Source organism: Pinus tabuliformis, chromosome J (genome assembly GCF_031772625.1).
Source record: "Pinus tabuliformis cultivar Carrire ecotype Pingquan chromosome J, CPIR1, whole genome shotgun sequence".
Lineage (NCBI taxonomy): Eukaryota > Viridiplantae > Streptophyta > Pinopsida > Pinales > Pinaceae > Pinus > Pinus tabuliformis.
Genome location: NC_142295.1, coordinates 1,488,821,133 through 1,488,839,272, shown reverse-complemented (window position 1 = coordinate 1,488,839,272; position 18,140 = coordinate 1,488,821,133). Strand labels below are relative to the sequence as shown.

Below are 18,140 nucleotides of genomic sequence, written 5' to 3'. Positions count from 1 at the left end.
ATTTTTAATTCCAAAGACTTTAGTAATTTGTTTCATTGCTTCATCAGGAGCATCAAATTCTGCAATATGGAATCTAAGATCTGGAGAAATAGACATCCCTATAAACCCACGTGCTTGATCTTGCCTATTTTCCCATTTAGCTGTCTTATCTTCATCTTTCGGTTTGGTCTGTTGGCCTGAGGCTATTCTGTAAAGACCTTTACTTCTAAGTAAATCCACAATGTAGGACCACCATTGGAAGTAGTTGGTGCTGTTAAGAATAACTTGGCATGGAATTTCCATTTTAACAGAAACTGAAGCTATAGATGCTGAAACTAAGTGTTCCAATGGAAAGATCTCGAAAAATTAGGCTGTTTAAAAAAAACGGTTCTGAAAATGGCTTCCGAATGAAGAAGTTATAGCTTTTTGAAGAAAATTTGATGAAGTCGCCGACAAAGTGCGGAAATGAAAAATCCGCCCCCACAAAAAGGAGACTTGAACTCAAGACCTCTACTCTCATAAATTAGCTTTGGACCAAGTGAGCTATACAAAAAGTTTGAGAGAGAGAGAGAGGGGGGTTGAAGCTTTGGGTTGCGTGCTTGCTTTGAGAAAGCTCTTTTTCCCTACAAAACAAAAAACACAAAACCCAACACGAACATACAAAAAAACGAACCTTGCGGCTCGAAGTTAGCTTTAGTGGGAAACTAAATATTTTCCTCAATGTTTCTGATTTTCCGAGATCACACTAAGGCGCAGCGGAAAAGAGCATACGCATGAGAAAAATCCTTCCTTTCTGTTTCTGATTTGTCCAGATCGCATAGAGTCGCGGGGCAAAGAGCATATGTAGAAATAAAAGGTATAGATCCGGTAATAAAAAAGGCTAAATAAACCGAAACCGAAATAAACAGAGAGAAAATAACTGTAAACTGCAAATAAACACTGTATACCTCCAGATCTTAAAAATGACGCAGCTAGGGCTACCAGAAACCTTTTCGCGTCAAACGAAAGGGGTTCCTCACTGGAACAGATGCTCCCAACACAACAGAGCAGTCCTCTCGGCCCGAAAGCAATCAGAAACAGTAGATCTAGGAAACGACAGTCGGATGCAGTTCTACCGGCTTCAGATTTGGATCACCAACGGACGCGGCCCTCAAATAGCTCTGATACGATGTAGGAATTTACAGGGTAAGTTCCTCAGACAGAACACCAAAGGACACCGCTCACAAACAGATCACAGATCAATACACCAGTACTTTTGACGTGGTTAAAACCCTCAAAGAGGGAAACAGTCCACGGCCTGAGCCAACGCGGCCACTTCAGGCAATTTATTAATAAAAGAATGAAAATTTACATAAGCTTATCTCATGAATGGTTAACCTACAAATGACCCTCCATGCTCTTTAAATAGAGATCATGGACCAATCGGGTGTTAAGCCACAGATCAAGTGTCGATAATACCGAGGAGAGAATGAACCGTCGGATCACTACATATCGTGATCGTTGGATTGTAAGTTACAAAATGTACATAGTAAAGAAACACACTTTACCTAACTCTATACTAGACCAAGTTATACTTAACTATTTCCTATGTGTCGGAATATCCTAACACGTAGAGCTTGAAGAGGAATCACTTCCTAGCATCCGAGCAACATATTTTCTCACCTTGGGTTTGTCTAGCTTGCTTTAGCAAGCCCAAGTACACATTTTCCACACATACATTGTACATTTCTCTTTGATAATAAAATGGCTCAGCTTGGCACAGTTTTGGCTAAATTTATGGACGTCTCATTGCATGTTGAAATTTTGTGTTGCATGTGGAGTTTTTGTTTTGTTATCATCGTTAATTCCTAGTAAGAATATTAGAGTAAGGCATTCTCCAAGCAAGAAAACCTATCTATGTGACCATCATAAAGGATGTTTCGTAAGTTATTAAGAGAACTACAATTCCCTAGGGAAGAATGCCAAGCAAACACGCAACTATGGTCAAGCAATCACTTAGTAAACTATCTCTAATGTGCAATTCACCATATACCATCTCACATGTGTCGATCAATCTTGGACCATCTAGAGGCTAAACAACAATGTGTCCCAAATCTCATGAAGCACCCCCAAACATGGTGTTAAATAACCTGAAAGCTAACACTACCCCCTTTTAAACATATGAGCCATTATCATGACTAAAAATGGAACAATCACTATAATTTGTAAACAAAATTTGAATTCAACAAAAAGGAAAAGTAATGCCAGCCTAAGCTACAAACACCATAATGATGTAGCCTAAGCCGCATATACCCACAGTATGCAAATACAATTGCATGTCACACTATGTGTGTCCCAGGAATTCCAAATATTCCTTTGTCTTAGTAAAATCTTCACTTAATCAAAGTTTAAGGCTCCTTAATTAAACTCTATGGGAAACGTTTGACTTAGCTATCCAAAGTCTAAACCTTTGATAAACCTTTAAGCAGAACCTTACACAACCCTTCATAAACTTTGGTTAATTCTTAACTTAACCCGAAATACACTAATCCCGCTTATTTCTATTATAATTCCTGTATAATAGAAATATCTCATAAACACACTTAAACCTTACCTTTCTGCCATTCTTCAAACCTTTTGCACATATATCGATGCCCTCCTTAGTGCGTTAAATCTCTGCCATCGATCTCATTCTGCAATCTGACGGTTATTGCGTCACCCGATCATTAACTATCCTGGACGATCTCCACCATTGATCTTCTCCTTCCGATCCAACGACTGTCGCGTCACCCGATCGCCAACAAGCTTGGCTGATCTCCACCGTTGATCAATCCCACTTGACCCAACGGTTATCGCGCAGATATTTGCACGACTGATATCAGATTGGAAGCATGCGAGAAAAGTGGTTTTCTCTCTCCATTGTTTGCTACGTGTCAACCGCTAAAGGTAATTGTGTGAAATTTTGAAAGACCGCTTACCACCTTTAGGGCGCACGAGAAACTACTTCCCATCTTTGGAAACTTCCCACGTGCTTAATACAAAACTTAAAGAAACTCGGTTTAATAAAGGGTTAGTGCTTAATCTTCGTCGTGCATCTTCTTCACTTTATTTTGCGCGACTTAATCTTAGCTGTCTATCTCCCTCACTGTCGTTCGTTGGTCTGACGGATCCAACGATTCCTGTGCACCGCTATGCTCTTTTGTTTCTTCCTTTATAATCGTCCATTCGGCTCTCTGCCTGTGTATTTTTCGCCTCACAATCTTCACTTGTTCTGATCTCGATCTCCGTTCGCGCCTTTATGCTTTCTTCACCTTCGTTGTAACATTAAAGCCTTTCTCTAATATTGTATGTGTAAAAAACCATAACACTCTTCTCTATACTTCTTCTCTAATTCTGCACACCTGTAACCTACATTACACAGAATTACTCAAGTTCACACACAACTTATAATTCAAATACACATCACACAAACTCAGAATTGAGTTATCTGTATTAATGAACAACCATTTACACAGGAATTTCTTCTTTGGCCTGATTTTCAATATCAATGGCCTTTCCTTTCTTGCCCGTAGGCCTAATTGACTGACTCTTTGACTCCTGACTCACTGACTGAATCTCTATCTTACTACTATGCCTTTTAGGCTTACATTTATACAAAAGGTTTTGTTTAACCAATTTTGGTTCAGATCCTTAATCTGTTGAACTAAATCCTGAATATCCTCTAAGTCCACTTTGAACTCCAGTAATCCGTAGGAATTCTCTCTAGTTCCACGAATCATGACACCACTTTCTACTCTAAGACTTATAATTGATTTCCAACTCTCTCGTTATCACTCATCATCACTCATGTTCTCCTACATTCGAGAGCATTTACAAATATCCTCACAATCTCTAATTAATTCCTATTCTAATCACTCGAAACATTAATAATTATATACATAGGAATCCAACTTCTTTGAAAACACAAGAACCCCTAAGTTAACTAGAACATAATGAGATCGCTGAGTTGAATGCTTCTGCATCAGACTCCCAAGGTTAAAATAATCATGATCTCCTGATCATGTGCTTCCGAACTTCGTCTTCCTGGATCCCATACTTTGTTCTGCAATTTGTCTTTGGTTGTTGTTCTCTAAGTTTCCACACTTTATGTTGCTTTGCTCCACTAGCTTTTCTTTCACAGTCTGATGCTGTCTTTCTCTTTCTGTTGCTTCTTGGCCTTCTTACTGTTGTTTTCCTCTGAGGTACCTTCATCATCAATCTTATTATTTTTTCAATCTCTATGTCCAATTGATCTTTTGACTGATAAGTACTTTGCCATTTGTTGTTGTACTCTATCCACTCATCTTCACACTGTTGTTTACTGTCTTCTCTTTGAAGTTGTTGGATCCTTACTACCGCCCTTTCATCCTTACCCTCTTGTTGTTGTTCAAACAACCTCTGTTCAATATTTATAAATTTACTTTCAAAAAGTAAATTGTCCTCCAATTTCCTTTGTACTTGATTCCTCTCAAATACATTACTATGATGTTCATCAATTCCAGCATATTCTCTTTCCTCTTCTTTGACAACCCTCAGTAATTGTCCTTCACTTCCTTGACTGATTCTGACAATCAGTTTAACTTCTTCAAGCATGGTATCTTCATGCCTTTCTTTTTCCTCATCAGCATGTCTGACCTGGCAACTTCCAGTCTTCTTCAGTTCTAAAACTGACTCTTCAACTTGAAACATGTCTGTCTCATTTTCATCAAATCTTGTAATCATAAAACAATTATCAGAATTAAAAATATAAGGCCTCAGTGCCTCTTCTTCCTTTGGCAACATCTCAGTATGCTGCTCTGAGTTTTCCTTCAATTCCTTTGTCAACACATCAGTATGTTGGTTTAAACTCTCCTTCATATCATCTGTTTCAATGATATCTCTCTATCCTGGTTCACAATAATGAACTCCTCCTTCTATAATGTTAATTTGTTGAAATTTTATTACCATTCTCTTTTCCTTATGATTGTTACTCATGACAATTTCTTTGTCTTCCTTTTTCAACAATTTATCCTGAGTATACATCCTTTGCTTTTCCAACTCCCTTCTTTGAAAGTCTAATTTCCATATAACTCAATAATTTCAATTGGAGTAGAATTTGGAAATTTCACACAACTTTCCATACCTTCCTTTGTTATTGACAAATCATTAGATGTTCTTTCTCCCTTCGTTAAATCTTTTGCATAGACTTCTTCTTTCTTAACATCTTTCAGTAGATGTCCTCCTTCTTCAATACAGTTTGCCTTGCTGTCCCTCTGTAACCCTTCTTCCAGAGCTATCCTTGTCTCATCATCTGCATTAATATTCTCCTGCATTTGTTCTTCATCAATAACATTAATCAAATTCATTAGATTACCTCTTTGAGACAATATTCCTTCATTCTTCATCAGAATAAGATCCTGATCTTCAATCTCTATGACAACTTCAAATCACTGTCTTCTCTCATAGAGTAACTCATCCATAGACTCTTTTTGCTGTAACCAGTCAAATTCTTCCTCTTCTGAGAAATTTTCAAGATCTTCATCCATCCTGAAGACATCTTCACAAAGTTGCTTTTCCCCTGCAATACCTGCAATCATACACAAATTATCAGTTTTAAAAACATAAGTCCTTGTGGTCTCACTTGATGCTTCTTGCTGTCTTAAATTCTCATAATAATTCATAAGATCTTCCACAGATCTCCAATATTTATCTTCACCCAGAACTTCACCCTATTCTTCTTCACAAATGGAAACTTCCATTTCCAACTCAGCTTCTCTGAGTTCTTCCACCAGTCACTTCACTTGCTTTTGCTGTAGCCTTTTCTGTAACTTAGACCATTTCATTGCCTTTTTCCTCAAGACCCAACCTTGTCTTTGGCTTTCCTCTAGTATCATCCTTAATACATTGAGGTGTTCTTTTAACTCTGCAATCTCCTTATCACGCTCCTCTTGACTCATTCTCTTGCCTTTTGCCTTGGCATCCTCCTCCTTCACTTTTCTTCTGCTGTGGTCTTCCTCAAAACCTCTGTTATCTCTGTTATGACTATCAGTAGTCATCTTCTTCTCTATCTTCATGAGTTCCTCACTCACTTACTATGAGCTGCATTAAAGCCTCTACAACAGCACATCCTCCTTGCTGCCACTTACCTCACCAAGCTTTCCTCTATACTTGGTCTTTTGGCAAGCACTTGGTTCTCTATTCTCTCGAACCTCTTTGAGCACTTCTCTCTGCTCCTTGTAGGCTTCAACTCATCTACACCTTTTAAGAACACAATTGTCCTCTTGTACTTCAATTACAAATGAAACACTAGGTTTTGACCACCTCTTCTTTCACTCAGAAACTCTTACCAGCTTTTTTCATCCCTTAGCAATTCTATCCACATCCTCTGTGGAATTGCCTTTATGATCTTTCCGTGAGCTGCAACAAAACATCTGCAGTAATAAGTCTCCTCCTTGCTACACATGCCTCTCTAAGCTTCTCTCCTTTGAGCTCAGTCGTTTGACATCTCTCTGGTTCTCTCCTCTTTGGAACCAATTGAGCACTCCTGGCTCTAGGTTGCTGCAATCTTTTCACCTTCAAGACCTTTGCATGATATTGTTCTACCATTCACCTGCACTTTGAATGGATTGTTCTCTGTTTCCTTTGCATTTGCAATTTTTTCTACACTTTATCTCTGTGTGCCTATTGTTTGTCAGATTTAAAATCTAATCTCCTCTTACCTGCATACATACCTTCAAAACATAACTCTGTTCTAAGTTTTCTCAAAGAATTCTTACATGCAGAATTTCCTTGTTCTGCTCTGATACCAAATGATGCCAGCCTAAGCTGCAAACACATAATGATGTAGCCTAAGTCGCATATACCCACAGTATGCAAATACAATTGCATGTCACACTATGTGTGTCCCATGAATTCCAAATATTGCTTTCTCTTAGTAAAATCTTCACTTAATCAAAGTTTAAGGCTCTTTAATTAAACTCTATGTGGAAACGTTTGACTTAGCTATCCAAAGTCTAAACCTTTGATAAACCTTTAAGCAAAGCCTTACACAACCCTTCATAAACTTTGGTTAATTCTTAGCTTAACCCGAAATACACTAATCCCGCTTATTTCTATTATAATTCCCATATAATAGAAATATCTCATAAACACACTTAAACCTTACCTTTCCACCATTCTTCAAACCTTTTGCACATATATCGATGCTCTCCTTAGCGCGTTAAATCTCCGCCGTCGATCTCATTCCTTGATCCGACAATTATCGCGTCACCCGATCATTAACTATCCCGAACGATCTCCACCATTGATCTGCTCCGTCCGATCCAACGGCTGTCGCGTCACCCGATCGCCAACAAGCTTGGCTGATCTCCACCATTGATCAATCTCGCTTGATCCAACGGTTATCGCGCAATCTCGCGCAGATATTTGCACGATCGATATCAGATTGGAAGCACGCAAGAAAAGTGGTTTTCTCTCTCCATCGTTTGCTACGTGTCAGCTGCTAAAGGTAATCGCGTGAAATTTTGAAAGACCACTTACCACCTTTAGGGCAGCCCACGCGCTTAATACAAAACTTAAAGAAACTCTGCTTAATAAAGGGTTAGCGCTTAATCTTCGCCGTTCATCTTTGTCACTTTATTTTGCGTGACTTAATCTTAGTTGTCTATCTCCCTCTGTAATGACCCTTCCAAACTTTATATTAAAAAAAACTGAGTTGATAAATTTCATATTAAACATAAATGTGAATTAAACTTTGTTATAAATATAAAATTTAAAACTTATAAATATGTATATAATATTAAAACTTCATAAAATTAAAGTTTATAATAAAAAAAAATATAAAATATCAAACTTATGTAAAAGGTATCGGAAGGGCCAAACAGGAAAGATAAGTAACATACAAAAGATCAGAGAGAAAGGTATCTGAGAGTGAAATGCACGCGGAGGCATGTCGGGAGGAGGAAGAGCGGTGGCCGTAGGCAGGAGGGCTCACGAGGGGCAGCAAGGCAGAGGAGAAAATCAGCAGAGAAGGGAGGACAAACCAGAGAAAATCAATTGACTAAGGGAAGAGCTTAAGGTATCTGAGGTTCGGGGCACGGGGGACAGTGAGCTTTTGCGAGAAGCTTACTGGATTGAGCAGCCAGGCTCTGCTCAGTCTAGGCTGGGTGGAATTGGTTTCCCGGTAATTGGTATCAGAAGCAACCACAACGCCATCAACTACACCAGAGCAGGCAGCAGTTCAGGTAGGTGACCAAATTCTCTTATTGTATTTCAGTTCAGTTTTGGTTCTTACTGTATTTTAGTTCTGGTTATTATCGAATTTCAGTTAATGGTCTTTACATATGGTATCAGAGCGTTTGTTCAAACCCTGTCGACCTTACCGGCCCTACGCATTATGTAACTCTCTGCTGAATTTTATCTGTTAAATTTTCTGTTGGAATGTCGCCAGAGGCAAGAAATTATTTTTCCTTGACTCTGTGTACGCAAGAAATCCAAAATGCCCTTATTCGTATCCGGATCTCATTAAAGAGATAGCTGACTAGGCAACCGAGCCTGGACAGTATTTAAAAACTCTGTATCAATTGACGGCCATTGTCGAAACAGAATTTATCAGCAGGCCAGGTCGTGCATGCAGAGTTCGGTTCCAGTGCAAAATCCTTGGGGGAAATTAGATTGTAGGGTTCTGTGTATAAATTAAGGATGACATAGGAACTCGGTACAGAATCAGGACCGCCTCGACAGTAGCCACATCATTGAATCCTCCAGTCTTATTAGCTTTACAATACTTGCTGAAAATCGAAATTACTCTCATCATTTATCATTAAGTCAAGCGTCTGGTCACAAAATGTTGATAGTCGACTGCTGCTGCCAACACGCTGCCTCTTTTAGAGAAGACTGGAGAGAAGTGTGGTCGTATTCGTGATAAAAGAAACCTAGTCACTGTATCGACTAAGCGGTGGAGATTTGTCTTTTTTTGTTTTTTTTTATACCTCACTGCCGTAGAGAAGCGGGATGTGAATTGCGTGTTCTGCGCAATTCGACCAAGCTCGGGTTCGGTCCTTGCCGTGAAAATTTGACTGTTCGTCCAGCAATACAGTGCAATGTCGGGAAATCTCGTGCGAGGAGTCTGGTTTTGGGTTGCAGCGTAGATATAAAAAAAGAAAAAAAAGGCAAAAATGCTTTTATTTACCGAAACAGCATTCGAAATTAAGCCGCTTTAAACTGCGCGTTGGATTTTTCTCTAATTTTGTGCGCGTTGGAGGATTTCAATTTCAATGGGAAGAAATGCGTGTAGTTTTCATGGAATATCTGTGGAATTATGTGAATTTTATCCCGTGAAGGATTTCATCGATTGAGCGTGTCTAACTCCTCCGAATGCGTTGTTTTATGACTTGAAGACCGAAGACATGAATGAAATTCCTGGCTCTCTCGCGGATGGCTCAAAGGAAATTCATATGCCTCTGATGCTTCAAAGTATAGGGATTAGGTAGCTCAGACCTATTCACAGTTGCGCGGATTTACAATAATTTTTAGATGCCTTCTAAATGATCTTAATTGAGTGAGCTCTAGTGCCATAGAAAAACGCTGTCGCGATTACTTGAGTGCCTTTAAAATTTTTATCAGCGTAAGAAAAGATGCTTCTAAAGTTTCTGTCAGTTCACTGAGTTATGTCACGGAAACTCTGATACAAAAGATATTTCTCCATAGAGATATGATATACCACCATAATTTTGTATCAGCGTGTGCCTCTATTATAGGGTTACCTCAGATGCGAGTTCTATTTTAGAATGGCCGTGTCTAAAATTTTCCAACATTTTATAATTACGCAAGGCAAAAAATATATATATATATATATATATAATAAAAATATATGTATTAAAAGAAAAAGGATGTTTCTTAACGAGAAAACTATATTAGTAATCAAATCTGCCTCAATGCATAAGAATATGGATAACACCACAAATGAAACAGAATGACAGTGATCTGTATACGGTGCTTCGATCCCATCGGTGGTACAAACTGTAAAAAAAAAAATTGGTGGTGAATGAATGCTCCAGTGAGTCCACAGGGTGTGCATCCAGTAAACAAATTTTCTTGTTAATGTGACAGTCATAGTCATTCTGTTTTAAAATATGCTTTGCAGACTTTTCAAGCTCTGATCTAAGGGGGGGATACTAACAAGCACAACACCCCTAATTAAAGGAATGTATTGGAAATATATAAAATGGAGAGAGTTGACGAGCATAACAGAGATGTTGCAATCCTTTTAATTTGATCGAGGAGGTACACTGATTCCTCTGGGATAACATCCCTTGTTTTATTCTAGTATTGATATGTGACTTCATACCTGGGTTTTGATATGTGAACTTATAAGTTATGACAAAATTCACATGATGTATTTACTCAACTTAATATCAAATTTTATCAAATATTTTGCATTAGTGAATTCTTCATTAGTTTTGTTTTATTCAAACAAGAATCTAAAAGAGGTGACCTAACCTCATAATGAGCATTACATCAGCAAACTGCAAAACCTTCAGTTTCCTTGTATAAATACTGCAATTAACTCTCCCTACCAACTTAGGTGAGCAGAGCCAATGCCTTCACCTTAACACTAGTCTGGACAGAGTCTGCATCTTTCCTATACTAATATATTGTGGACGTTATCTGTTCTGCCAGATCAACTTTAAATACAGTCAATCTGTCTAAAAAAAAAAAAAAAAAGCATTAGGCTAGTCACCATTGCGAGTTGTTATACACCCCTTCCAAAGGAAGGTGAACCCTTCTAAACAGGTTCCTTTTATGTTCCTAGACAGTAATCGAATCTAACTTGATAGGTTCCCTGTAATGTCGTTTGATCATTCATAGCCTCCTAGAATTGCCAGTTTCAAGTTGAAGGGAACAACTAAATTTCTCAGGTAATATCTATGCAAGTTCTTTGTCAAATATCGTGAAATCTGAACTTATGATAGCACAAAATTTTATATACACCCTATTGCAGTGAATTTGCACTTGCGTCAACCATTAAAACGTTAGGCGCTATTTAAAAAAAAAAAAAAACTACTTTTCAAAGCATCAGTTAGAGGACAAGACTGTACTAATCATATCCTTTGACGGAGTCATTCGTAAGACAAAACTGGTTCTTACACATCCTAATTTATTTCCTCCGTTTAAACCCAATCTACTTTTATGATATACTGCTAAACTATATCCCTTCTAGATTTTAATCATGACATGTCCAGGGTAAATTTTCGGCTAAAGGTCAAACTGATATGGAACCAAAACAACCCTTCATATTATAGATTTAATCCATATCCAAGTAATATATTCTGAATGTAAATATGTACGACCTTCCTTAAAAGTAATAGCTAGATTGAGGTATGGCGGGTATGTTACTGGCATATATTGTAACGAGACATTTTATATTTTTTTCAATCGTGGATGTCATTGGTGAATAAACTTTGGATGTCTTACCTTAGGAGCTTATAACCATACTTCTGCATTATTCATATTAGGATAGAATACCCTGCATTAGGACAAGGGGGTCGCGAGACCACCCTCCTTGACCTCGGTACCAGTAAGATCCGCCTAGCGGATAAAAATAGCAAAACTATACCCGTTTACAAATGTGAAGTTGCAAAAGAAAATTGTGTTAAATTCGGTTGTCTACCTCAAAATTTTTATAGAAATTTTATTGTGTTCAGGGACCATTACAATGGTAAGGACGTATGAGCGACGACGACGCGACCATGCAGCATCACCACCATTAATGCCGCCATCGTCGCCATCATCATCCCCATCACAATCATCACCACCTAGACCATTATCAACATCAAACGCCCCAGCGCCAGAGTTGACTGTGATAATGAACTCTTTGGAAGCCTTATTGGAGACATTAAAGGAATCAACTAAGGCTAAAACCAAAGAGGAATTTCAGCATGTAGCCACTAGTTCAGCGGAACCAAATAATTTTGAGCCCAGAAGACCGAAAGAAGACATTTCCAGGGAGCTTCAGAAAATTAGACTCCCAGAATTCTCAGGAGGTCGAGCAGGTGAACGCGCTGAAGCGTGGTTAGAGGGAATGAACAGATGCTTTAGGTTAAGAAAATATTCTTCTTCTGCAAAAACAAAAATTGCCGTGTTTCAATTAAAGGAAAGCGCCTTGATTTGGTGGGGAAATCTGGAGAAGCAGTTACACCTTACATCGGATAATGTCCCTTGGGAACTATTTGAGGAAAGGTTCCGCACAAAGTATTTACCTCCATACTTTCAACAACAGCAAGCCGGAGCATTTCATACATTAGTTCAGGGAAGTAAAACGGTGGAAGAGTACGAGATAAGGTTTATGGAGCTTGTAAAATACATTCACTACTTAGACTCTGAAGAACGTCAAGCTGAACGCTTCATATTTGGGTTAAATCCTCGCATCAGAGCCTTGGTAAGCATGTGGAAGCCATCATCAGTAGCAGAGGCAGTCGAATGTGGTCGTTATGCTGAAGAACACCTTGGGATCAAAAAAGATATGGGGCCAGCAGGGCCTATCCAACCAGGATTTCCAGGAAAGACCCCCCGAAACTTCTTCAGAGAAGGTGGCTCGAGGCCACCTTACGGTAACAGGTTTACCCCAAGAAATGTGGGGACAAGAGCTTCCATGGCAATAAACACTATAGCCGCGGAATCATCAAACACCAATCCATGGACATCTCGAGGGACCGCTAGTAGAGGAAGAAATTCGAGAGGGATTAGCATGAGAGGACGAAACTCGTTCTCTAGAAATTCACGTCCCGATTCAAGAGGATCAACACAGCTTAATTGTTGGGGATGTGGGGGACCGCATTTTCAACGTGACTGGCCAGAAGCTTCGTCGAATATGTTGCATAGGACTGGAAAGGAACCGATATCAAACAATCGAGGTAATCATAGAATTCACGCAGTAGTCGGCAACGACCAGGCAGCACATCAATCCACTGTAGTGGAATCTTCAGGTATTATCAATGGTATAAAACTCAAAATCTTATTTGACATTGGTGCTACAGATAGTTTCATTTCATCATATGCATTAAACAAATGTGGGTTGGCAGCGCGTAGACAAAATGATTTCCATCAAGTGGAACTAGCCTCAGAAGAACTCCAAACCGTGGGCTTGAGTGTGGATCAATGCAAAATTGACCTAGGGGTCTGTACGACTAAATTGAAAGTTTATGTCACAACCTTAGGAACGTATGATCTTATCATAGGTATGGACTGGCTAGAAGCCCACCAAGCTTGGGTAGACTGTTATGGGAAAAGGATTCTAGGCATAAATGATGAAGGAGAAGTAATCCAAATCCAAGGAATCAGGAGGGAAGTTTCCTTACGCTACATTTCAGCAACGCAGATGAAGCGTTGTTTAAGGAAAGGCTGTCAGGCTTACGCAATTCAAGAAGTAAGCCATGGAAAAGGGCCATCCTTAGAACAATATTCGGTGTTAGCCGAATTCCCAGATATATTTCCAAAAGAACTACCTGAATTACCCCCGGTAAGAGAATTGGATCTCACTATTGAATTAAAACCAGGTACCCAACCAATCTCTAAAACGCCTTATAGAATGACAGCTCCAGAACTTCAGGAATTGCAAATTCAATTAAAGGAACTACTGAATATAGGGCATATTCGGCCCAGTTCATCACCTTGGGGCGCTCCTGTAATTTTTGTGAAGAAGAAAGATGGATCTTTAAGATTATGCATAGATTATTGAGACTTGGATATAGTAAAGAATCAATACCCTATGCCTCGAATCGATGATCTTTTCGATCAAATGAAAGGAGCTGCTGTCTTTTCAAAAATTGATCTTCGCTCAGGATATCATCAGCTAAGGATTTCTGAAAATGATATTTCTAAGACTGCATTCCGGACACGTTTGGACACTATGAATTTACGGTGGTACCCTTTGGATTAACAAATGCGCCAGCCGTATTTATGAATCTTATGAACAGTGTATTCCGTGAATATCTTGATCAATTTGTGCAAGTCTTTTTAGATGATATTCTCATCTATTCCAAGAATGAGAAAGAGCATGAAGAACATTTGCGGATAGTATTGTCCTGCCTTAGAGAACATCGGTTGTATGGAAAACTATCCAAGTGTTCATTCTTTCAGGAAAAGATTCATTATTTGGGTCACATCATATCAGGTGAAGGGATTTCAGTAGATCCTGAGAAGATAAAAGCGATCATGGATTGGCCAATACCAAAAAATGCACATGAGATACGAAGCTTTATGGGTTTAGCCGGTTATTACCAAAGATTTGTGGAGGGATTCTCCAAAATCGCAAAGCCAATTACCACCCTTCAGCGTAAAGGTGTTAAGTACGAATGGACCGAGGAATGTAATAAAGCATTCTCTGAACTCAAAAGACTACTCACCAGTGCACCAATCCTAAGAGTCCCAGACATGGACAAAGATTTTACTGTCTGTACTGATGCATCCAAACAAGGGCTGGGTGTAGTGTTGATGCGGGATAGAGGAGTGATAGCATATGTTTCTAGAAAGTTAAAACCTCATGAAGAACTCTATGCTACTCACGGTTTAGAACTAGCCTATGTAGTGCTAGCTTTAAAGATTTGGAGGCACTATCTAGTGGGATGAAGTTTTACACTTAAAAGCGAACATCAAAGTCTACAATACTTGTTCACCCAAAGAGACTTAAATGCCAGGCAAAGGCGCTGGAGCGAATTCCGAAGTGAATATGACTTCGAAATATCATACATTAAGGGAAAGGAAAATGTGGTAGTAGATGCTTTAAGCAGAAGACCTCGGATATTTTCTCTCATACCCATTAAAGTAGACTTAAGACAACGAGTACTGGATCATCTTATAAAAGACAGCTAGTATTTAAAGGTAAGAGCAGGTCTTGAAGGTAATAGGGAAAAAGAATCTAAATTTGAGGGATATGAATTAGAAAACGATGGGATCTTACGATTCCATGGAAGGATGTATATTCCTGATGATAAAGATCTTCGAGATACCATCCTTGGGGAAGCCCACAGAGCAGTATATTGTGCTCATCCTGGAGTAGGGAAGATGTATGCGGATACCAAGAAACTCTTCTTTTGGGCAGGCTTGAAGCGTGATATCGCTCAATTTGTTGCAAAATGTTTGGAATGTCAGCAAGTAAAGGCAGATCATTGTCACCCAGCGGACCTCTTACAACCCCATGACATTCCTATGTCTAAATGGGAGACCATTTCGATGGATTTTATCACTGGACTACCTCTTACTTCTCAAAGACACAATGCCATTTTGGTAGTGGTGGATAAATTAACAAAAAGCGCCCATTTCATTCCCGTAAGAGATACTTACGATGTTGCTGACGTAGCCCGAGTATTCATAAATGAAGTTATTAGATTTCATGGAGTACCAAAAAAGATTATATTCGATAGAGATTCGCGATTCACTTCTAGATTCTGGACTTGTATGCAAACAGCCTTAGGTACTCAGCTAAATTTAAGCACTGCTTACCATCCTGAGACTGATGGGCAAACTGAAAGGGTAAATCAAGTACTTGAAGACATGTTGCGAATGTATGTGATGGATCAGCAATCACATTGGGAAAAGTACTTACCCTTAGTCGAATTTGCATACAACAACAGTTACCACAGTTCGATTGGGATGCCTCCGTTTGAAGTTTTATATGGCAGACCTTGCAGAACTCCGTTAAGTTGGGAGGGACAGGTTAGAAGATCGAGTGATAATAGGACCAGAATTAATCCATGAAATGGAAGCGCAGGTAAGACAAATTAGACAACGATTAAAGGAAGCACATGATAGACAAAAGAGTTATGCAGATGCTCACCGAATTGATAGGAGGTATGAAGTAGGGGATCAGGTCTTCATCCGCATCAAACCAAATAAAAGTACTATTTGATTCGGAAAAGGGACAAAGTTGTCACCCCGATTTATTGGACCATTTAAAGTCATGGAAAGAGTTGGACCTGTTGCCTATCGTCTTGCCCTGTCACCTCACTTGCATAGAATTCATAATGTATTTCATGTTTCTGTATTAAAGCATTATATAGCTGATCTATCTCATAATCTTCAATGGAAGGAATTGCAGGTATCGGACGAGGGAGTCGTAACGGTCGAACCAATACGTATACTGGAACGTAGGGTTCGACAGCTGAAGAACCGCTTGGTGGACCAAGTTAAGGTCCAATGGGACAAGTATAGTCCTGGATCAGCAACTTGGGAAGATACAGAGGACATATGCCAAAGATACCCTAATCTATGTCAATTTTGAAGAACATTAAACTATGTTTAGTATATATTTACTTCACTGCAATCAGAGACTCAGAAACATTTTTGAATGATTATAAATATACGTGAGATTTTGCGACATTATATATATGTTTAAATTCTGCTGGTACATGGATACCAAAACGATATATGCGGTTCATTTTTATAGTTGTCAAGGTAAAGTTAAAGACCGTAAATGATTTTACTTCTGATAGAAATTAAGATATTATAAATTTGTTTTATTTATGCATGTCAACATGAACAATGGAATAGAAGGCAGGAAGTGAATACATTCTAGATGAAGGTCAAATGACATGCATGGAATATGGCAAAATATGTTATACTGTAATGTCATATGTGAATAATACATGAAGTTATTTTGAATATGCTAATGCACATTTTACAAATGTATGGGTAAGTGTATGATTGCAGGTAATGAACAGTTACCGGGATAACCACGTGATGACCGAACCTCAGAACCATTAAAGCTCAAAGTGATTCTATGATAAAGTATTAGCCCTAATTCTACTGGGAGGGGTGGAGGTGTTACCCACCGTTTATCCTCCGAACCCTGGAGTCATGGGAGGACTGTGTGAATCACGCTCCCCTAGACGTGTGATGATGACTGCCGGATGCCTACTGGGAATCAGGTCGGTATAACCGACGCTGTCACCTTAGAGTTATGAATGGTTAGGTCAGTAAAACTGACGCCACGGCATACTCCAGTAGAGGACGGATAGGATGGGAGCGGAAGAGATTAGGAAGGATAGGATGATTATAGAATAGATTGGGAACCTGTGTAGGGTAAGAATTATCCATTTAAAATCATAAACCTAAAACTCTAATTTTATAGTCTCTTAAACATTAAAACAAAAATTTTGAAATCAAACTTCGGGACGAAGTTTTTGAAGGGGGAGTGTATGTAATGACCCTTCCAAACTTTATATTAAAAAAAACTGAGTTGATAAATTTCATATTAAACATAAATGTGAATTAAACTTTGTTATAAATAGAAAATTTAAAACTTATAAATATATATATAATATTAAAACTTCATAAAATTAAAGTTTATAATAAACAAAAGTATAAAATATCAAACTTATGTAAAAGGTAACGCAAGGGCCAAACAGGAAAGATAAGTAACGTACAGAAGATCAGAGAGAAAGGTATCTGAGAGTGAAATGCATGCGGAGGCGTGTCGGGAGGAGGAAGAGCGGTGGCCGTAGGCAGGAGGGCGGCCACCGCCAAGCCTGCAATTATAAAACCACTGATCTGAGCCGATCACGGGGGGCAGCAAGGCAGAGGAGAAAATCAGCAGAGAAGGGAGGACAAACCAGAGAAAATCAATTGACTAAGGGAAGAGCTTAAGGTATTTGAGGTTCGGGGCATGGGGAACAGTGAGCTTCTGCGAGAAGCTTACTGGATTGAGCAGCCAGGCTCTGCTCAGTCTAGGCTGGGTGGAATTGGTTTCCCGGTAATTGGTATCAGAAGCAACCACAACGCCATCAACTACACCAGAGCAGGCAGCAGTTCAGGTAGGTGACCAAATTCTCTTATTGTATTTCAGTTCAGTTTTGGTTCTCACTGTATTTTAGTTCTGGTTATTATCGAATTTCAGTTAATGGTCTTTACACCCTCGCTCTCATTCGTTGATTTGACGGATCCAACGGTTCCTGTGCACCGCTACGCTCTTTTGTTTCTTCCTGTGTAATCGCCAATTTGGCTTTCTGCGTATGTATTTGTCTTCGCCTCACAATCTTCACTTGTTCTGATCTCGATCCCCGCTTGCGCCTTTATGCTTTCTTCACCTTTGTTGTAACATTAAAGGCTTTCTCCAATACTGTCTGTGTGTAAAACCATAACACTCCTCTCTACACTTCTTCTCTGAT

At 39.1% G+C, this 18,140-nt stretch overlaps 1 protein-coding gene across 5 annotated transcripts in view; it reads left to right on the top strand.

The window, feature by feature from the left end:
• LPXK (tetraacyldisaccharide 4'-kinase family protein) overlaps positions 1–18,140 on the top strand; it is a 298,059-nt gene that overhangs the window by 218,947 nt on the left and 60,972 nt on the right. The window lies entirely within an intron of this gene.